Source organism: Phaethon aethereus (assembly GCF_964289735.1).
Source record: "Phaethon aethereus genome assembly, chromosome: 1".
Classification (NCBI taxonomy): Eukaryota; Metazoa; Chordata; class Aves; order Phaethontiformes; family Phaethontidae; genus Phaethon; species Phaethon aethereus.
Window position 1 is genome coordinate 150,930,864 of NC_138575.1, and position 23,233 is coordinate 150,954,096.

A 23,233-nucleotide genomic window follows, 5' to 3' on the forward strand; every position below is an offset into this window, starting at 1 on the left:
TAGCCACATACTTATTCAGGAGATTTGTTTGTGTTATTAATGGCTACTACTTCAGATCACCCCTGAAGAGAGACTGTCTCCCCCCATTAATTGTCAGGTGCACAAAGTTAGGCAGCATGGACACACCTCAGGATATCCATTTCTACACTTCTGCAAGAAAACAGCTTGATAACTACGTTTGAAACCCTCTCTCCACCAGGGATGGCCAAGAAGTAGAGAGAAACTTATTTGTGTGTTGCTTGAGAGAGGTCCCCTGGGGACTGAGGTTTCCTACAAACTTGCTGGGCAATGGGGAGCCTTCTTACACACTGCTGAAATTCTGCCTGAACCTTGCATGTTGATGTGCAAACCTCTCGGAGATATTCACAAATCTCAGAGTTGCCTGATATCTCATGCAATGCAGGTTTTCTAGGATACAAGGTTCCCTTATAAACATTTCACAGAGCTCTCCTCTTCAAGTTTCTAAAAAGAGGCACTGCATAATTTATGGGATGCTCTGTTCAACATCCAACTCCTCTGAAAAAGCCCTGTAGTTTAGGTAGGACTTCATATAGAACAGCGAGTCCACTCAACACGGAAGAGAGAAGAGTCATAATAGACTCTTTGTCTCAACCGTCAAGGCTTGGGAGATATGAGCTTACTAGCAGGAAGTTTTTAAGAGCCTGAGGTACAGAAAGACTGATGTCAAAGGAAGCATGTGTGGCACGTAGTGGAGTGGGGTTGGTATTACACATAAGTAAGAGGGAAGTGTGTGAGTACGGAAGGCTATAATTCCATTGAGTGGCTCTAGCAACAGAAAACAAAGAAGCAAAAAAAATTTTAACTTGCAAAGGCCATCACTGAGGATGCCTGGACAGATTCCAGGTAACTTCCATTAGGTTCAGCATGGGTGCCGGTGTCTGTCAGGGTGGCTATCTGTGCAAAGCTGAGCTGTCCGTCATGGGATCACCTGAAGCCTTTATGGGATTAGAGCCTTATAATGCTCATACGCTTGCTGTTTATTTTCTATTTGAATATCAATTATTACTGAAACCATATTTGTTTACCTTGAGCAGTCAGTGGGTACATATACAGCAATTCATAGTTACTCTTTAGCCCCTTATGCACACTACCTACCTTACTGACCAGTGTTGCTTATTTCTGCTATGCCCTCAATTATCTGCCTCTTTGTTGTCGCCTATCTTATGCCTAGTTTTCAAGCTCATGGAGAATTAATTTCTGTATCGCTTTCAAGCTTTTGCAGAATGAGTTTCTGTATTTTGTTCTGTGTTTTCTACTCCATCTATCACAGTGGTGTCCATGACTGGGAATACTAGGAACGACAATAATGCTAATATTAAGCAAGATTGATAGGAGAGAATTAAGGCATCTGACAAACACTAAGAAATAAATGTGTAATTTTGTTCACTGAGGACACTTCAAATAAAAGGATGTTGTAAGCCACTCAGAAACAGTACAGTAAACAGACTTGAAAAGTTCCTCATTATTATCTACTTCTGTGCTATATACAGGTAAATATATCAGAAAGATAGTCCCCTCAACCCATTATTAATTTACAAAAAATGGGAAGAAACTTCTTTGAGGAAACCTATTGTTTTAAGTCAGGTTAACTTCTTCAGTCTCATTGTACAACTACAGAAACATTTCTATTGATGTAGAAAGGTCATATCTTTGCTTGTTTAATGAGATGTGGTAGCAACTCATGGAAAACCAGGGCATAAGTACCATGCTAGTAACTAGGATTGGTTAAGCTAGCCCGTACAAATATGTATTAATTGTAAAAGAACTTTGAGAGAGGTAAATTGGTTCCAGTGAATATGAAGAAATTTTTCAGATTTTACGTGGATACAAAAGAAGAAATGGATATAGAGATCAGTAGTGAATTTCCTTCTCTATTCAGAGTGCCTCTTCTTTGTTTCCCTCTCTCCTGTCCCCTTTGCTTCATCAAGTGGTATCAGAAGGTCTCAAGCCAGGCAATTTTCCTACTTTGTGGTGAATTACAGAAGTAGCCTGAGAACAATCGCTGAATGAATGGATTTTAAAGTCAGCAGTGGTGTCAGTATTGAAGGAGATGCAGAACAGACAGCTGAGCCTTACCTGGAACAAGACGACTGTCATTTATGGTGCACCTGCATACACTGCGGTATTCCCATATGAACTTCTAGACTCATGAAATGCAACTACAGGGGTTTCATCTGCTTCAGTGGCGCTAAGATTTCGCCTAATGTCTTCACCCAGAATTTACCTGGAGGGCCTGAAAAGCTTGGAGCCTGTTGTACTATCATTTTTGTTCCTGTTACCCGTGTATATTTTCCCTGTGAAGTGTGTTACAGTTTGGGAGTGCCCAGTCCTATGAAAGGTACATTAGTGAGAGGTGCATAAGTTAGAAGCATCACAACAGAAATCACAAGAAAATCTATTAGAAGAGAAAGTGCTGACATTACAGAACAGTTCGTGTAAATATGCAGATCCTTTTCCTTTGTAACTCATGATTTTAAGATGCTCATCTTTTCAAACAGAGCGGAATTCTCCGTGCTTCATCTCAGTTCCAGATGTGATGATTACAATTTTTCAATCAGTATAGGTTCAAATAACACTTTGAGTTGATACTTTCTCCTGTTAAATAAAAACCAAGCACAATTAAAACTTGTTGAAACTACTTATTCCAGCAGTTGAATGTAAAAGGCTGACAACTTAAATTTAAAAAATACTGTCTACGTGCACTTAACTTTAAAACTACCCATTGTCAAATATGCCCTTTATGAGCATTTGAAAATGAGTTACCATTCACGCTGAGTTGAAAATTCCATTTTTTTAACCATTTAACCATAGACTTTTTCCTAAAACTATGTAAGATTGCAACTCTTTATCTTAAAAATTTCCTAAGTTTTATTCAAGCATCTTCTGATGTTTGGATCTTGAAGAAAGCTACAGAACAGCATAATGTTATGGCTTTGGAGTTACGGACACATCAATGTCACATGTTAAGCACTTCATTTGAGGATCTGCAAAATGTCAAAACAGAGAAAGAGTAATGGGCAATATAATTAAACTGTGTCACAAGGTGGTTGCGGAATGGAAGGAAAATGGTCCATTCAACCTTAACTTCCATATTCCTGACTTCTAAGTACTACGCTGGCTCATCTAGGAGAGGCCAAACATAGATGTGGTATGGAATTGTACAGCAAGATCCCCACATTAAACAATTAAGTAATACAATTAAAAAGCTTTTTTTAATAAAGGTTTAAGAGTAATGAGGCAACAAGGATTCACCGTATGGCAACATTTCATTATGCAACTCAGTTACACAGCAAAACTATCAGTTTTCCCTTGTTGCCTTCCAAGAAAATGCTGTTACTTTCCAAAAGACATTACGCTCAATTAATCCCTCGTGGCATCGAGGGATGTTTGCTGCGTGTTCCTTCACCAGAAGCATCCTGTGTACAGCGAAGATGGCAGGCTAATTTGCACAGCTACCCTCCAGCAGGGATTTTGCCATTAGACTGGGTGTAACTCCAAACTCTATATTCACCTCTAACCTTCCCTTCCCTCTACCCAGGACGTGCTCCTGAGCCATTTGTGTACATGCAAAATCTGATGACATTAGCAGCCTTCCCTGTTCTTTAGCCTTATTTCTTCCCCTCCAGATTCACATTTTGCTTTTTTCCCTGCCACCTTTACAAAATCTGCCAAGAAGGAAGGGTAATTAGCCCTCACTGAGCCTGTGTTCCTGGGGCTAGGTTACCAAGCTGCCTAACTTAAAACTGACTCCAAGTATCTCCACACTACATGCAGTCACTTCTGTCTGCTGGCTGCAATGTAGACATAAATTTAGCTAAAGAACACTTTGGATGGGGAGGCTGTCTTTTCATTACATGCTCAGTATCCGTTATAATGGAACCTGGCTTCTAGTTCAGAGCCTGAAGGCATATCGCAATGCAAATAATAGACAATAATGATAATAAAAAGAAAATTTTCATCACAAGAAACTTGATTAATCTCCTGCATCCTGGGTAAAAGTGTCTGTATTTGTACATAGTTTTACAATTCTTGTTTTGTGTTTTTAAATACAGTGCCGGTTAAGACTAATTCCCTATGTCCCCTGATTTCCATGCAGATATATTTATGTCTCAGTATTCCAATGAGTTCCCCTAACTGGGGTTTGGAATTTTGACAATTACTGTATCATCACCACAAATTTAAGCTTATGGAATCTCCACAGCAACAATTGTATCTGGGTAACAAAGTGTTTGTTAAATGGAAATGGAAATCATCAACTACGTGGACTATTTCTTGTGATATTCTTGCAATACAACACTTTCACTCACATGCTGTTAGAGACTTACTGTGACATGCAGCAATGTTTTCAATGTAGATGCCCTACAGCTCCCAAAGGTATCATCATGAGAATTAGAGGTCTCAGCAGTTTCTTGATGGGATGGGATTTAAAGTAATATTTGTACATTACTTTCTTGTTTGAACACTACCCTTAATAGCATATCCAGCTATATCTTCTTTTCTCTCTTTACTCATACGGAGATGGGGAGAGCCTACAAGAGAAGCAATCAACTTGTGGTAGACTTGCAGTTTTGAAGAACAGATTTTTCAATCACTTGGAGATCTGCTCTGGACCAGTAGTATCAGTCCTATAGTGACTGCACATGAGCAGGAATAAGTCTTCTTTTGGGTTAATTTGCAGAAACTTTTCTACATACCACAGTGATCCAAATTAATTACATAGGCATTGATTTAAGTCTTTTTGTTACTAATTTGGTTCAAGTCCCTCTTTGGGCCATATGATGCAGTAAAGACAACTGATTATAGTACAGAAATAATTTAAGAAAAATCATAGAAGAGACTTCTATGGCAAAATAGTTGTCCATACGCAGAGATCCAACAACATAGCAAGAATATGGATAAGTACCAATTTAATCACTTTCACAGAAGTTTATAGGCACATCTGCCCTAGGTGAATTAAAGTTTAAGAATAATTTGATAGGATTTGTGTTGCAGCATTTTTTATGGTAAAGGATTCTGTGGGAATTGATTCTCCATTCAGTAACAGTAAGAGATACTGCTGCCACAATTTTATGTAGACTGTTTACTTGCAGTATCTTAAAATTCATTGACATGTAGCTCATGGTTACTGAGGCTATAGCATTCAGACCATTCCCTATTGCTGGCAACCAAGTGTTATTTGCTTTCACAGGTGCCCCTGCCCATGGCAGGGGGGTTGGAACTAGGTGATCTTTCAGGTCCCTTCCAACCGAAACCATTCTGTGATTCTGTGATTCCTGAGGGTGTGGCAGAATGCGGCTAGTCCTGGATGAACATGGTGAGAAAGTGACATCAAAACACTGAGATCAGATATGCAGAAACCAGTTGTAAAACCATTAATATACCTACTATCACCTTAGTGGAAAATTAAGCATGTCTCTGTTTCTGCCTCATTAGCAGGTAATGTCTTCAAGGGGCTGATGACAGACTCATCCTTCCTGGATTTTTCATATTAGAGGCAAGTCTTTTATCTCAAGAAGGAGGATGCTTCATCTTCTCTGAGCTTCCCAACCTTCATTTCCACCGTCCTCCCAAAGAAAGACATCTTTTTTTTCTTCTTCCACCTCTTTTCCTGAGAACTTGCCCATCTGTTTGTATTTACTACCAGACTCCCCCCTTCCACTCCCCGTACAGTCGGTGAACTGCACAGTGCTCTCCCCCCGCTTCTTCCTCACCCAGGAGCTTGCCCACGGCAGCTCTCTCCCTCCTCTTCCTCAGGACCCGTTCCCCCCAGCGAGGTGACAGCTGGCACTGGGCTCGATGTCCCCGGGCTTTGTGTGGCGTCCTGCCTCGGGGCTGTGAGACTCCCAGCTGACCTGGCAGCTCTGCCGACCCCCCGTCACTCCCTGCCACCCACAGGCTCCTCGGCTGGAACCGCAGGACGCGGAGCGCAGCCACGCTGCGTGTCAAGGCGTCTGTGCAGAGGGGTGTCATCAGGGGTGGTGTAAAACTGATGCTGCTTCTCTCCTTAACGAGCATGTTGCTTCTTGCTCCCTCGCCTCTTTGTGGGTTGGCTGGAAGGTGCTCAGAGCTTAACGTTGCTTTCTTAAACGCCTGTGCAGCACGCAGTGCAGAGACCCTGCGAAACCAAGGCCACACGGCAATAAAAATGCTAGTTACAGATGGGATGGGAGACTTCAGAAATAAAGGAAGGAAAGAAAATAGGAGCTGACATGTTAAATATTTGCAACATAATAGTAAGGGTTGATCAGGAGCTTGCATCCTCCCTCTCCTGTCATTGCATGAGGGTAAGGAAATACTGTCTGAAAGTAAAAGCTGGTCTTTGGAAACTCATGAAAAGAAAATATTTCCCCTCCCCAGCCACAGTGTAATATATAAGTATATATAATTAGCTTGTGGTAATAATTGCCCTAGTGTGACACTGAGGCCAAGTACTCTGTAAGATAGTTACACAGATAGTACCAAACACTTGTAGTTACCTGTTTTGTAAGAGGGATACGAATGCCAGGCTTCAGGCTTTAGGTCAGCCTCTCTTAAAGACAAGAAGGAGACCTGATCTGCTGGTACTTTCAGAGAGACTGAATATTAGACCTGGGAGACCTATCATCTGATCCTGTGTGGCATTTTCTACAGGAAAGAGAGCAAAGAGGAAGCAGGAGGCTGGAGGGTCAAGAGGGAAAGTGTGGTAGAAAAAAGAAGATCCATCAGAATAAAAAGAAAATAAAAGTATGGTAAAGAAAAAGGCTAGAGCTGACGTTTAGGTAAGCTCTCTTTTACTTTGTTCTAGTTTAATGTTTCAGCAAGGCGCTCCAGAATTTTTATTTAAAGACTATGTATTTACCTGGGGTTTATAGAAATATGCTTTTGAGCATCATATTATTTGACTTGGAAGCTACCTCCAGTGTTTATTTAGGTGTTTATCAATATACTAGCAAGTCTGATTTTGTTCCCAGTTCCATTTAGAGTAATATTGATTTATCACTAGAATGAATTAGTCCTAGAAAGGAATGTCCAGCAATTAGCAATTTGTGAAGACCAGATACTGTGTTCTGTTACAGTTAGAGAAAGTATATATTATAAAGCACATTATTTGTGCACCAGGTGTAAAGACCAAAAAAAATCTACTTTAAAAAAAGGCTATTAGAGGAAAATATATTTAAAAGGTGTCTAATTAATGCATAACGTAGGAGGGATAGCAAAAGATTGATGAACTATTCTGGACAGGATAACAAGTTAAACATTTATTGAAGTTTGAATAACTTTGATGAGTTATGCTGTGGGTTTGATCCTCATGTCTTCCAACATTCCCCCCCTGCCAGCCATCCCCCAAGAAGGAAAGAACAACTGATTTAATCCAAAATACTAAGACAAAATTTATATTGTATATGTTACCGACCCACCTGAAATTGTAACTGCATGTAGTCTTTCCTGAAAACCTGAACAAAGTGGTACAAATTTGATCAGTGTCATTGCATAACATGCATTTGCAGTGGAGCTATTCTGAACCACGTGTTGGAGTTACTCTTTTCCAATATTTGCTGGACTGTCCTTAGTCCAAGTGAACTTGATGCCTTTCAAAAACTGCTCCTTTTTAAAAAAAGTAACCTGGAAACAGAGTACCTCCCCAGAAATCAAAAGTACTGACTGTAAGAACAGTATGTCCACCAATCAAAGTACTGCTCCACAGTGTAATTTTTAGTCTGTGTTTTCAGTTTAACTGGTAGCTCACCATTGTTTTGAGAAAACAGTAGGGAGTGCCAGGGAAACCTTAAAACAGCAAATTAAACCTGGGACAGAAATGTCCCATGCACACAGCCATCTCATTGAGTTACTTTAGCATTTCTGAGTTTTGTCTGGTGTTCTTAAAAGACAGTAGTTGCAGGATAAACAAGTAAAGAGCAAATATATCTTTATTTGGGTTACTCAGCTTTCTATCCTACTGTTTTCTCCTTTATATTAGCCCCTATTCCATGCCCCAGGGCTCCTTACCAGCTCCTCATTAAGGCATGCACCTTCTCGTGGCTCCCTATCAGCCTCCTGCACCGCAGCAATTAACCCATTATAGTAGCAAGGACACGACTGTTGCAGCTTTTATTCAGATTCATAATACTCTCTCACTGCATGCCAGGTTTTAAAATGAATTTTGAAGGAAAAGAGAGATGTGTTGAAATATGTCAGGTTTTTACCAAAAATAGATCACGCAATACTGCTCTCATAACTTTTTTTAATAAATAATGGAGTTGTTCTAAAGAAAGGAAATACAATAGGTCTCACTCCTGTGGGCATCCTTAAATCATATTACGGGGAGTTGCAGGGGGGAGGGGTGTTATTTAAACTGGAGAAAGCAGAGATCAGTTGGAAGAACTGTGAGGAACTGACTGAAAAGGTGACCTTGGGTTGTGCTGAAAAAGGATCTACTGGGATGGACAGAGATTAGTAGTGGAGTCCTACACAGACTGTTCTTAGGACTGATCATTTCATAGGGTTGTATTTTCATTAATAACCACACTACAGCAAAGGAAGTGTGTGCTATTGAAATTTGCAGATTAGACAAAGCTAGGAAAAACTACCAATATTGAGTTGCAATAGTGCAAGCAGAGGAAAGGGAAGAAAAGAGATGGGAAGGGACCAGGTGAAATCCAGGAGTACAGCCTCACGACGGTACACTTCAGAAGACAATAATGAAATAGTGGTATTAGGCACCCGGTTTGAGTGGACAGCATTGCTAAAAAAAAGGAGATACACGCTAGCTACTTAAACAATTTGGATCACACTCCTTGCTAGTAGAAGGTGGCTGTGAGCCTTATCTAAGTTATGCTTATAAAACAAAAGTGTGATGAGGGAGAGTTATCTGGCAATGGTGGGGGTATTTTTCTGATGCTCTAGACAAAGTACAGGCACACGGCGTACAACCTGGGTCACCCATGTGCAAGAGAATTAATTCAAATTGGGACAAGCGCCAAGAAGGTGTACTGGGAGGAGGAGAAGAGGCTATCCAGCAAGGGAGACCAAAAGTGCTTCACTTGTTTACACAAACAAAACAAAGGCTGAGAGGGAACATAACTGTCGTCTATAAATATACAAGGAGGGAGAAGAGCTATTTAAAGGACGATGTTGACATAAGAACAAATGGTTATAAGATGGCCATGAATAAACTCAAACAGGAAATTAGGAGGAAGCGCTGGAATGAAATCCTGGAGCAGCCTTCCAACAGGAGCAGGGGGAGCAAGGAACTTCACTGATTCCAGCGTGAAACTTGAGAACTTCATGAAACCAATTACGTGACGTGTGGCTGACAGCAAAAGCTGGGGTTTGAACTTGTTGCAGGAGGTCCTTTTAAATCCTATTTCCTACGTTTCCAGGGGAAGCTGATTTAAATCTCGGGCAAGAGATGTCTTAGATGCTGATAACAATAATTAATACCTTACACTCCAGTAATACCCTTCCATCTAAAGACTGCAAAGCACATTGAACACACGTGGGAATTATACATCTAAATATCCACCTGCGTTGTTACTGTTATTTTGCAGCCAGGAAATTAGGATGCCCTGAGCAACTCTTTTTGGATCACTTGGAAAAATCTGTAAAAATGAGGAATAGACCTCACAGATCTCCTAGTTTTAAGAATAAACCTGTAGTTCTGAAAATTTTCATTATGTTTTCAAGGCTTTTTAATTCCAGAAAATGTATGAATTCTATACAATCGTTTGTACAAAGCTATAAGCCATATGCTGTTTAGCTTAAAATGTCAATGAACGAGTCAGCAACAACAAGAAAATGAAGGTGTTTGTAAATGTTGCATTTAAAAAGCATTTAGAAAAATGAGAGTGGTCCTCCGAAGATGTATGCATCTTCAAAATCAGAACAATGCAGTATTTCACAGTCATTAAATAACGTGTCACGTAGCTACAAACAAGAATCATATAGCTTGAAAAAATATTGTTTTCCTCTTGGGGAGTTGGAACAGCACCAGTTCCGTGTGTGTTAATTCCCACTCTGAATTCCACTGGGAGAGGCGCCAGGGGTGGCGAGGGATGAAGACAGTCGCTCCCTGGCTCTGCTCCCTGCCCTGAAACCCTTCCCTCCCAAACCTGCAGAACGCCAGCCACACATGCCAGCCTGCGAACAGGCATCCAGCACACAGAGGAGACTGAACACACTGGTTTGGCTCTTTTCTGGGCATTTAAAGTTCTCTGTCTCACCTCTATTCTTCCACCTCCATCAGGGGGGCAGGTATAAGTCCCGAAGTCCATCTGATTTCTTACTTGCGCTATGTTGATCCCTCAATAGCAAAGCAGCGCATGCAGAGATGCCTTCAGAGGAATAGCTGATTGGCAAAATTCCCACCTACCAATATCCTCCTGCTTCTTCCAGTGCCACGTCGGGTGCTGGGTATTGTTCCCAAACAGAGGATTAAGGCCATTGCCCTCTGCTCCTTCAAATTCCTCCCCTCGGTGTCAGGGCATTCACAAGCCACAAGCAAAGGTGAGCCAGGCGGGCGCCCATGCCTGTTTAGAGCCATACCCCAAAAGAACAGGCTCTGCCCAGAAACATATATACTCTAAGTCAAAGGAAACCACACACACGTAGCTGAGCACAGAAGTTGGTTCCAGTGGTGTGCAGACCATGTTAAAAGCAGGTGCTTGAAACAAGACCAAGTACTGCAAAGGGTAAACCAGCTTTAAGGATGAAGACTACAGTTCAGCAAATCTGGGGTAGGAAGCAGTGTTGTGCTGGGGCAAGGGAGGGAGGGATGGGAAAGGCAGACAGAGAATTTGTCGGTGGTCTGAATCCACTCCACGTCAAGAAAGCCAATTATTTTCCAGGTGGCTAAAATTTTTGTATGCTGCTTTATAACTGGGAAAGATATAACCGTGTAGAGGACTGATGGTTAGACTGCCCACATCCTTCACATGCTGCTGGCTCTCCTGGACCATAATCTCTCCAGTGGACAGAACACAGAGCCTTGTTTTCCTAACGCTCAAAACAATGAGGCCCTGATCCTTATAATGCCATACAAATAATAAACAAATCATAGGAATTCCCATACACAAAAAGGCCAGATTCTGCCCATAAAAATAAAAGCTCTGTTTAAGTCGAAGGAAATTGCACGTGTGTAGCTGAGCACAGAAGTTGGCTCAAAGCCCACTTGTAACTAAGCCATGCCCATTGTCTCTTGAGAGCTTTTTAATTTTTCTTTGTTGTTCTCTCGGACGGGAATTACCTAAACTGAAAACCAAAATTTTTCTTCAATGTAACATGTCTCTGACAGACAAGTTTTTAAAAATATTTTTTTACTGTTAACTCCCACTTTACAGACTGCTGAGAGAAAGTAAGGTATCTCTACAGCCTCTTCCTATGGAGGTACTCAAAGAAAGTTTAATCTGCTGTGGATGATGCCTGGAGCAGCCTCTGATCAAGTTCTGCCCCAACTCAATTCATCCAAGACAAGGGGTGAAGGGTTTCCTCCCTCAGGTTCTCACACAGCCTTAAGGCCTCAATTTTCCACATAGGAACTAGAAGATAGATTACACTAGGAGACAGAGTGGAAAAGTGTCCTTTCTGGCTTTCCTCAGCTTACAGTCTTACTGGCCTTCCCTTGGTGCCTGCCACTGCCCCCTTTTTAAGGGCCTTCTGAAGACCAAAGTGAAATATAAAGATTAATACAGTTTCCAACCACATTGACTTTCCAGCAGTTTTTCTGCAGAGTTTTAGCACAGCAGCGCCCATTCCTTCCTATTCCTCCCCTCCTACCTCCAGCATTTTCTACATCTCCCCAGAAGATCTTTGCAGAAACCCAAGCAGAAGAAAAGTAACATCAAGGCTTGTTTCCCTGCATTGCTGGAGAAAGACAATAGCATGAAAAGGATGTTTGGCCTAAAATTTCTTGCTGCTTCTGCCCTGGGACACGCTGGCATATCATCTCAGATCAGCATTTTTAGAAAGATCTGTCCGTATTTCTGATTGGAGAATCTGCCTTGGTTCCAGATAGGGCTCCTAAAACCTAAAGAGGAGCCAGCTGGAAATCTTGAGGAGCATCCATCTGGCTGAAGTAACCTGGGATCAAACAAACTCAAGAAGTCTTCTAGTCCCTGGCCCCATCTCCTTCTCCCCTAGCCTCACTGCCCACTTGAAAGGGCTCTGTTGAACAGGCAAAACTGCGTCACTAAAAATAAATGCCCAGCTTGTGTTAACAATTTTCACCTGTCCACTCTCTCACATCCAAAACCCCAATATCAAACACGAAGGTGTATTTGTTTCGGTTTCGAAGCAACTCAGGTAGAGCAGAAGACAATTCAGAAACTTGAGGAAATCTACAGAAATAAAAAAGCTGATGATGAGCTGGTAATGTATGACTTAAAGGTATTTTACCAGCATTTAATAATACTGTGGATGGAAGGAAGAATTGAAAGAGCGGTTGTTTACTTATTATTTTCAACTTCAGCATTCCTCTGACACCTATCAGAGGGCTCAAATGCAACCGCATTAGTGGCCAGGAGGTGCACTTCGCGGCGAGCTTGTGCTTCGCGGAGGTCTTGTGCTCGAAGACGCTGAAGTATTTTGCTTTTAAATGCTCTGTGCTTTTTTTTTTTAAAAAAGAGTTATAGGATTTAATTAAATTGGTGGTCTGCTGGCTTTTTCCAGTCAGAAGTTACATGTAAGCTGTCTCCGGTATCCCTTGCTCTTCCTCTCTCTTCCTCTCTCTCCTTTTCCCTTGCAGGAGGTTTTGTTAGGCATGTGCATCCATTTCAGAATCTAATCATAGACAACTTAAATCTTTCCAACATTACCCACATTAGTAATTGCAAAATAATAAACATGACAAAATTCAGATTAATAGGGCATCTTGCGCAACTCGGATGGCGGGGAGAGCCCTCTGGAATTCTAAGCGTAATAGGTCTGTGTTTATTTCTCAACCGACGGCATAATGTGACTGATTTACAAGAGTTTAACTCAAGTGTTAATCTGACAGTGACGAAGAGCTTCTCAGTGGCAGAATCACTTACACTATCATATTAGTTGCCTCCTCTATTAAAGCAGTGTGGTCGATAATTGGAATGCTTTTATGTCTAGTGGTTCTGACAAGGCTCTCTTTAGGTCACATATGGGCGGTCTGGCTTTGCTGCACAGCTGAACAGTGGCAAATGATTTAAACTGAGAAAGTATTGTTCTCCTCGTATTATGGAGCAAGGGCAGTTCAAGGAAAGTAAGACTCTGCACCGGCTACCTGCTGGTGTGTAGTAAAATAAGATGGACATGATACTGGGTTGGGAGTACAATTAAATCTATTTTGCACCAATGTGTTGGTGGACAGATGAGTTTCCACATGGCAGAGCTTTATGATCTTTAAGGTAGACTGAACTAATAGATTGGTGTGGAGCGCACTGAAGTTACTAAGGATGAGAAAGCAAGCAGCAGTACATTTGAACTACAGGTTTCTCATATGCTCCACGTCATGCTGAGTTTTTATAGCTCCTGGCTTTCAAAAAGCCTGTTTCAAAGAGGTTTGCGCTAGACTGGGCATGCAGTTTTGCTCTGCAGATATTGTCGCTACCGATTTAGTGGAATGCAATTAGGAAGCCTAAATTAAGTGGTAATGGAGAACCAGCTCTTGAAACTGGGGTTTCCACGGCAACCACTGCTTACAATACAGCCTTCAGTTAGTTTTCCCACTTTATCTGCAAAATGCACAATTGAGCTTTAAAACAGCTTTGTGCTGAAAAGCGCACTGTAAACAACTGTTTGCAATGAGAGTTTTACACTGTCTTTAAATACAACAAGCTATCAAATAAAATTTACTTGTCCACACTAATAAAAAAAAAAATCCATGCAGTACAAAACACTAAAGGGTCCAGAAACTTATTATCCATTCTGGAAATTTATATATAATACAAAAATTCAAGATCTTGTGGGCCCTCGATTTGTCTTTTAAGGCTTATCGTTATTCCTCAATTTTAAGACACATAATCCCATATGTCTCAGTAGTGAGAAGAACTGAGCGTTTTGGTACAAATACTGCATTTATCTATAGTTATAAAGTGCTTTTCGTCTAATGCGAACTAATAAATGTGCATTTTCATCAGACTTCCTTTAACATCTAGCAATCTCTTACAGATTTCTTTTTCTCCTTATAATACGTTATTATATCCTTCGTAAATGTTCATATTTTATGGCAAAGTAACGCTATGCCATTTCTGAACTGCTTAACATTCTTGATTGCTTTAGGATCATAGCCCAACTTTTGCATCTTGTCAAATGTAACCGCAGGTGATTAAATATGCATAAAATACAGGAAAGTGGAACGGGTGATGTTAAGGTCATATCTGTAATTTGTATTGACCGCCCTTTTCATGATAACCCCGTCAAACTGAATCTCTACACTGAAATTACATATTTGCAACCGATTGTTTCTCTTCTGTTGTACAATCACAGGTCTTGGATTAATAGTCAGGTGATTTGTAAGAGTTGAGATCTCGTCAGTTTTTAATTTTCTTTTTTTCCCCCCCTTTTATACTTATTTGTTTTAATCAAGATAAAAATCTCAGAGAAAGCGTTGTGTAAACTTCACCAAGATAATTGCAGAAGAGACATCAAGTAATTTTGATTTTTGGCCTATCAATCAGCTGTTAGAGTACTCTTTTAAGGCAACGTTCTTCGGAGAAAGAGAGAAAGCACTTACACCACCAAAGGACCACACAGCGAGCCAAAACACACCCGACTTGTGTCTTGGCTGAAGTACAGTAACCCAAGCTCCTTGCAGAATTTCAAGGCCGGCATCCGTGTGTGTGCTACAGCAACCCCACCGGGTCAATGCAGGGAGAGAGAAAGAGGGTGTGGGGGTGAAGGTGGTGGGAAGGGGAGAGAAGGGGGAGGCGTGGGTGCCTTCCCTCAAGAGCCTGCTGGCCAGAGGACTGTATCTTGGCATCCGCAGTCATGTATAAATCTGGATTTGATATAGTCTCCGCAGACTTTGAACGTGCCGGGCAGGGAAGCTTGCCCTTCACAGTACGGGTGCGCTTTCAGCCGCCGTGATCGGACTGCGCCTATTCTGATCTGCTCGAAACAGCCTTTTCAGCGCTAACCGAACCCAGAATGAGGATGGGAAGGCTGACTGCAAAGTTCACATCTTCTTCGTTGTGTGCCGGTGCTAATGGGAGTTTCTCCTCTGATGGGTTGGTCATAAAACACACAGCTGTAGAGACTGCGCAGGGTGAACAAATCAAAGAACTTAGTAATAAAAATGATGTGTGTGCCAATATTATTTAATATTAACTTGTGAAAATTGTTGAAGAAACACATCTTTGTCATATATCAGAATTGGCTCTGAAACTGAATCAACAGATTAATAGGGTTATTTGTAATGATATTGTCCTCATAAAGGCTTTATTATTTAGGAATCAGAGTTGGAAATTGTAAGTTCTTTAATGATTTTTCATCACATAAATTAGCCTGCCTCAACTCCTCCGTCTAGAAGGCAAGAGGAGAGGTTGAGCTGGTCCCCTTCTTCATTCTTACACAAAATCTGCTCATTTGGACGGATCCCAAATTTTAAAGAAACAAGTTCCTGGAAGGATTGCAGAATGCTAGTGCGCACAAGACTTTCACAGGGCATCTCGTTTCAACACTAACTGCCTGCATTTTATCGGAGTACTAAAGGACACATTGAAATTATTTTGTTCTGGCACCGGCGCGCGTCGTGATGTGTACGCATTCAATTGCACTTGACAAATCTTTGGGGCAAACAAAATGGTCTAATGTAAGGAAATATTTTAGCATATTCCGAAATGACATTTTTAGACCAAACATGTGTTCGATTGATTTGCCTTCTCCAGAGATCACTTTTGAATCTAGGCCAGCGATAAGTAGGAGGGCAGGCTCCCGCTGAAGGCCAGGCGGGTCAGCCGTGCTTCCGCTGGTATTTCCTGCGCTGCAGAGTCCCGTACCTAACTGTACAAATAGCTCCACATGGCATCCTGAGAGCGTGCCAGGGAATTTTATGATCACACGCCAAGTATGGTTGTCAGGTTCCACTCCACTGCTGTGTGTGTATGTGTGTGCTCATATGCGTGTGTGGCTGGAGCTAACTTCAGACTGAGTAATTACCATAATCCAAACAGGGCCTTTACCATCTTATTTGCATTCAGCCAGCAGTGCTGTTTTTATCAGCACCACTACTGAATTGTTGCAAAGTTTTAATTATCTTGACAACTCTCCTTTTTTTTCATTCGTTCCTTTTAGCCTCCCGCCTTGGGTTGTGTTTGGGTTTCAGCAGTCATCCCCCTACGGCGGTAATCAGATTCCTGCAATAGGAAGTTTTCTCACTTCTTCTTCTTCCAGTAGTAATTCATAGTATCCCATCTCAAAGGCTGCTCAGAGTGGGGAGGTTGTCTTTATAAATTAATGCCTAATATTTTTTGCAGCAAAAGTCACTCCAAATGCCTCTTTTTAAATTGTGTTCGAAGCCTTGGTGTAACTTTACACATGTGTGTAGGCTTGCTGAACTAAAAGAAACCATTTCCTCTGCAGAAAGCCACCCCCTTGCATAAATGTTTGCCAGACTAGAGCTTTAGTTGTCATGTTTTCTGTATTTCCATAATCTTTTGATTTAGGATTAGTATAAAATGTATCATGTCACTTATATTTGCTCTCTCTCAAACACTCTACGTTTTCAGTATTTGAATGCTAAGTTAGACAAATTCAACCTTGAAATAAGACACCGTTTCCTAGCAGTAAGGGTAATTAAACACTGGAAGAGCTTACCCAGGGAGGAGGTGGACTCACCATAGCTTGGAGTCTTTAAAATGAGATTAGACATCTTTCTGAAAGACATGATTTAATCCAGCTTCTGGGGAAAGATTCTAGTGTACATATACGGGAGGTCAGACAAGATGATTGCCAAAGTCTCTTTTGTCTTCTGAGCCTGTTGGCCTAGAAATCTGAGTTCAGATATGTTTTGATTCACACTTAAAGATCAGTTATAACATCTACATACAGAAATTGTCTTTTGGGACTATTAAGATGAAATAATTTTCAAAATTGTGTTGTCCACTGCAGACAACAAGGTTTTGCTTGCTAAGTTTTGCATTGCCTTTTGTTTTGCTTTTGTAAGTGGTTAAAAATCACAAAGGTTAATGCAGATTAAAATACTCCAGTATTAGATTGTTATGGAGCAATAGAAGGCTTTAAAGTCTAAAGATTCACAAACTGAATGCAAATTTGTTTCTAGTCTGTTGGTTTCTCAGGTGCAACAAATGTTAAAAATAAGCACCATTAATATTTTTCTAACCATAGAATACTATGATCATGTTTAGCTTCTTGTCTTTTATGAAGTTTATGCATCAGATTGCCTATAATTGCTATCAAATTGTATGGTAGTATCTGTTCATCTGAAAGGTAAACAAATTCTGTTTAACAGTCATTAGACATTTGTTTTGCTGCAGTTTGGCCTTATGAACACCTTATCCTTGTTTTCCCTTTAAAAGCAAAAAAAACCTAAAGGTAAGAACCATTAGGGATTTCTCTCTAAATCCAACAATCTATGCATACTACTAAGAATCAATGCTCTGTAAGCTGTCTGGTGTTCTGCAATAAATTCTAGCTTTTATAGACTTTCGCTGGGCCAGGTAGCTGCTAATGCCATAGAAATTGATTATTTGTGGTGTTCTTATCACTGCTTAAAATATCTAATTGCTTTTTCTCCACAGATTTGGATTTGGCTTGCTTGATGCTGGACGATTAATGAAGGAAGCCCTAACTGGACAAATGTTGGTCTCCTGAGACAATGTGTTGTTGATAACAGGTCTGATTTGAGCAAGTCTAGTCAAATTCAATTTTAACAGTATTTAAAGGCACATGCAGGCCATACATCACTGAGTTTGGGGCTAGTTTGTTTGGTTTTTAAGTCTGTTGTGCTACCAACGTTTATTCCCATTAAGTATTAAGCTTTGCAAAGCAGCAAAGTCACCTATCTGTGAGCTGCAGAGACACGTATTTTGCCTCAGCATAACAAGTTTTGTTCAAAATTTGTGGTTTTTCTTTCATACTTATGCAGACTGGGGTATGTAATTCATCACTGTATGACTGTTCCTGTGGAGGAATTATTGCACTCTGATTATTTTGAACCCTAAAAATTATTGATTGAGGTAAGGAAGAGACAAGAAGGTATTGCAATCAGTTCTCAATCTAGTGAGGGCAGCCTTCTTTAAAGGCAGCTAATCCTTAGCCTAAAAGCTGTATGCAGTTGCTGCTGCTCCCGTAGGATTTTTCACATAGCTGTGCCTGTGTCATTTATGTGAAGTTAAGCGCAAATCATTTTCCACTGCACTACCAAATCAAGATAACCGTCAAATATCAAGTCACTATCTTACTGGATGGCTGCTTTGAGTGTGTGTCCTGGTTTTGGCCAGGATAGAGTTAATTTTCTGTATAGTAGCTCATATGGTGTTATGTCAAACAGTGTTGATAATACCGGGATGTTTTCATTATTGCTGAGCAGTGCTTACACAGAGTCTGCTTCTCAACATGCTCCACCAGCGAGTAGGCTGGGGGTGCGCAAGAAGGTGGGAGGGGGCACAGCTGGGACAGCTGGCCCAAACTGACCAAAGGGATATTCCGTACCATATGATGTCAAGCTCAGCATATAAAGCTGGGGGAAGAAGAAGGAAGGGGGGACGTTCAGAGTTACGGCATTTGTCTTCCCACGTAAATGCTACATGTGATGGAGCCCTGATTTCCTGGAGATGGATGAACACCTGCCTGCCCATGGGAACTGGTGAATGAATTCCTTGTTTTGCTTTGCTTGCATGCGTGGTTTTTGCTTTGCCTACTAAACTGCCTTAATCTCAACCCACGAGTTTTCTCACTTTTACTCTTCCTGTTCTCTCCCCCGTCCCACCAGGGGGAAATGAGTGAGTGGCTGCGTGGGGCTTAGTTGCCGGCTGGGGTTAAACCACAACAGCGTGAATTCAGCTCACAGCTCAGTCAGTGCTCCAGCAGAGGAGGAAAAAGATCTCACATCTCACCAGAATACTGGACTCCTGGATAATTCCCTTCTGCATCAAGACGAAGCAATGACATTTTGGGGTCTAGAGTACTTTCCCCCTTCCGAGAGCTCCCATTTTCTCGAGATAGGTAAACCAGAGGGAAGAGGGACATGCTTCCATGCACCTTGCACCCCTGCTAACCGTGGTGCCAATCTGTCTGTCTTTGTCCCCAAAAGGGATTATTCAAAGAGAGACTAACGGCTAGCTCCCTGACGGTCTAGGCACAACGCTGCACATCGTTTGTAAGCACCAGTTTGCAGAAGTGACTGCAGACACTTGTGTGTGTTATCTTTTAAATGCTACATAGGGAAAGGTAGAAATCTCAGAGTGAGAACCAAAATGGCTGGACAGGGAAAGGCTCAAGCATAAGGAATATGCTCCAGCATGTATTTTTAATCATAGTCCTTTTCAGCGATGTGGCCCCTAGCCAGCTTGGGACCTGGAGTCCTCTCCTCAGGCTGACGTTAACAATATTTGATTCAAATAAATTAATACACCCATTCTTATTTTTTGCAACGTTATCATAATCGTAGCAGTGATGCTGTAAACTATTCTTTTACCTAACAGCCTAGCAGTGGTTTAGGCGATGTTTCATGTATGAGGACACCCCAGGTCAGTTCTCTCTCCAGCCCCTGGACAGTCAACCATGTCACCACCACCTTGCAGGGACACCCCTTAGCCACCGTGCTGTGAATCGGGGTGTTCCCTCTCTGTTGGAGACTTGCCACACTTTAAGAAAAAAATTAAAATTTATTGGTCTGGAGAAAACTAGAGAGGTACCTTTTTTTTTTTTTTTCCTCCTGATGCAGGTAGAGAGCAGTTACCTGGGAGGAACTCATCCCAGAAACCAAGGCATGTTATTGCTTATCTATTTTAGCCAGATTAATGTTAATATAGACTATACAAACGACTGGTTTTGTGCACCTATGGATCAATGACTTCTGCAAGTTTTTCAAGCATTTCTACAGAAAGAGCAGGAATGCACTAGAAACATGCAGTCCTGTGGGATGGTTGCTTCCTAAAGGTGTCTCCTCCATGCAATCCTGCAGTGTTCTCCAACAAAGCAAAGGCTGGGAGTTACACCTCTGAGGGACAGGAGCACTATCCCTTTTCTCTGGATCAATGCTACAACGTAAAAGGCACAGCAAGGAAAACTGTTTCTCAATATCGTACCTACTTGAGGTTCCTGAAGGTGTGATTAATTAGGTGTGATTAATTAAACCATGAGTCATGACCTTCTTTTTTTCCTGTCACATTACTTATAAACAAGAGGGCAGTCAGTGAAGTTAAATGGTATAGGATGGTAAATTTAGAGGAAATAAAAAGAAATTAGTTGTGTTGCATATGGTCAACCTATGGGATTTGCTGCTACAGGTGACCAGCTGATAAATAGGGTTCCTTAGGTGCAAAGAGTAGTTGTTAATGCTATTACCATAATAGATGGGGCCAATCCTGTATTCCTGGGACTTCGGGGTGTACTGGGAAGGCAGCAGTGATTCCTGCTTGGCTAATAAAGTAAGAGCAAGTGTTCCACATGCTGGGAAGTCAGGCAGGAATGTTGTTCTCCATGGACAGCAGGACAGCACTATTAGCTTGATATATGACTTGCCATTTCATGGTTTGGTTGTTTGTTTATTTGTCTGTCTCTGTAATTCCTCTGGAAAATACTGTACTGGCTTTCTTTGTTGACTGAATGACCAGGCTTGGACAGAAGATATAGCATTCTTCTTCTCTGACCTTTATATCAAAATTGATTAACAATAATTCTTTTGCAGAAAAAGATTGACAATAAGATGTGGATGTTCATCTTTAATGAACTCCAGTTACCAAAGTGGAAACCAGATAACTTTGATGGTGCGACTGACCACCTTCTCAGCAATAGCTGAGTATTTACTCCTCCTTGAAATGGTAAACTAATGCTGTGTCCATAGATAAGATGAAGAACCACCTGTTGCTCTGGTTGTTTTTTCTTCTGTCTCATAACATTGATTTCTTGGGACCTTTCTCATTACTGGCGGTAGGTAGCAGGATGTGCTGGCTAGTATTTATGCAGTCAGAAATGGCATAATGTAGAGTTAGAGCCTGTGTAATCCTGTCAACTACTCAGAATTATTATGTTTATGTATTTTAATCTTTGTAAAGTAAGGAGTCCACTCATAATCTAATTGGTTTTGTTTATTATCATGTTTACCATTTTACACAATAGTTCACTGGAAGGTGCCTACTTTACGTTGTTCTCACTTTCCAATAAAAGATCTTATTTAGAAGAATATTTCTTTTTAATTATGAAAATATTTTCCTGATTTCATTAAGCCCAAAAAAGATGAAGTATTATTTTTTTCTTTTTATTTGTGACAATACAAATTAAACACACCTCAGGCAAACTAATGACTATGTTTGGGTTTTTCTATACGGAACAAGGCTGTTAACTGTGAATGTGAAGAGACGAAGCAAGCAAAAAATAGAGAAGTGTGAAGAGCTTTGCTGTCATATCATCTATGACACCGTATCAGCTCCTAGTTTTAGTATCGATGAGTGAACAGGTACGTAGCAGAGACATTGTTATTCTACAAAGCAGGGTCATTTCAAAACACATAAAGAAAAAAATTAAAAGTCATGTAAATACATTCTCAGACACTATATGATGGCAACGTTAGAGAGGGAGCTTCATGTGGTCTTCTGGTTTCAGAACTTTACAGTGGAACAGTATTGCACTGAGGTCTAGATAATAATGTCCTTGATTTTATCAAGTATTGCCATAGCACTAGTATTGCTGTTTTCCTCTTGACGTTACTTATATGAGAGAAACCACTCTGTTGTACAATTTAAAGGTTCACCTTCTGTCCTTCATTTTTATACTTAAACCAGATTTGGGAATTTCAATGTTCAGCATCTTTCAGAGTTGTGCATTTTACATAATAAGATACTTTGTTAATTGTAGAGGTAATAGATATCATCACCTTTGTTTAACCATGAAAGTGCTGATTTTCAAATTACTTCAAGTTTTAATCATTGTCGTTACGACAATACTGCCTCCATGACATTTCACATCAAGAAGTTACATCAGGGTAAACCACTTGGGATAACAGGCAGAAATAAATAGTTTTTTCTCTGTATATTCATAGTATACTGGAAATTGAGAGGCCAGGATTTCTTGCAGAGGAGACCATCATTGCTGTTTCCCTCTATGGATGCCCATGCTACCTTCCCTTCCTCTCTTACATACGGAGCGAGAAAACCGAATCCCTCACTAGCAGGGGTTCAGTGGCCTTCTTTATCAGGCATAACTTTTGGCACTGTACAAGACTGCTACCTTGGAGAAGATATGGGCGATATCTGGAATAGCTGCTCTATCTTCCATTCCTCCGTTTATCCAAGGCAAGGGAATGCACTTGACCCTGGAGCTATCATCTTGCCTTTCTTCTTATGTCTTATAGACATAAGCTGGAGAGTTCAGTTTGCCTGACGTCAAATCCATCCACATAAAATGGCTTTTGTCAGCACTAAGTGCTGGCATTAAATGCCAGACGTGGAGGAGTTTTGGAAAGACCTGGAAAAAAAAACAGTAGATGAGTTTGCACTTCACAGAACTTTCTGTTAAGAAAGGGACAGAACAGGACTAAACAAGGCAGGAGGAGAAGCGAACACAAAGGAGGAAATGGCAAAAATCATACATTAAATATTTCCTTTAACTGCAGTCGGAGATTGTATTTGACCAAACAACCAAATCCTCCACCACAAGTCAGGACTAAGGCTGATTTCATTTTTTATTTCAGTGCTCTCCGTAGAAAGGAGCCAGTCAGTTATTCTCTGTGTGTTAAATAGTGTACTAATGTCAGTAACAGACCAAGCAGATGGTTTTGTTTTATTGTCTGAATGCTGTAATATTTTACTGTAAATATATAAATAGGGTATTCACTTGCCTTATACAAGTTCCCAATGTACTTCATAATAAACCAAGTAATTTTGACAGAAAAATGTTGACCAACCCTAGCCTAACACCATTCAGACAATGAGCTCAATACTGGCACAAATCCCATCCACTAAAAAAGTCAGTGGTATTACATTTACTTCTACAATTTGAAGGATAAAGACAGAAATACAAGAGATGGAGCAATAAGAACCATGTGGTCCCTCCTCTTCAAGGGTCTCATCTAGAGCCTATTAAGTTA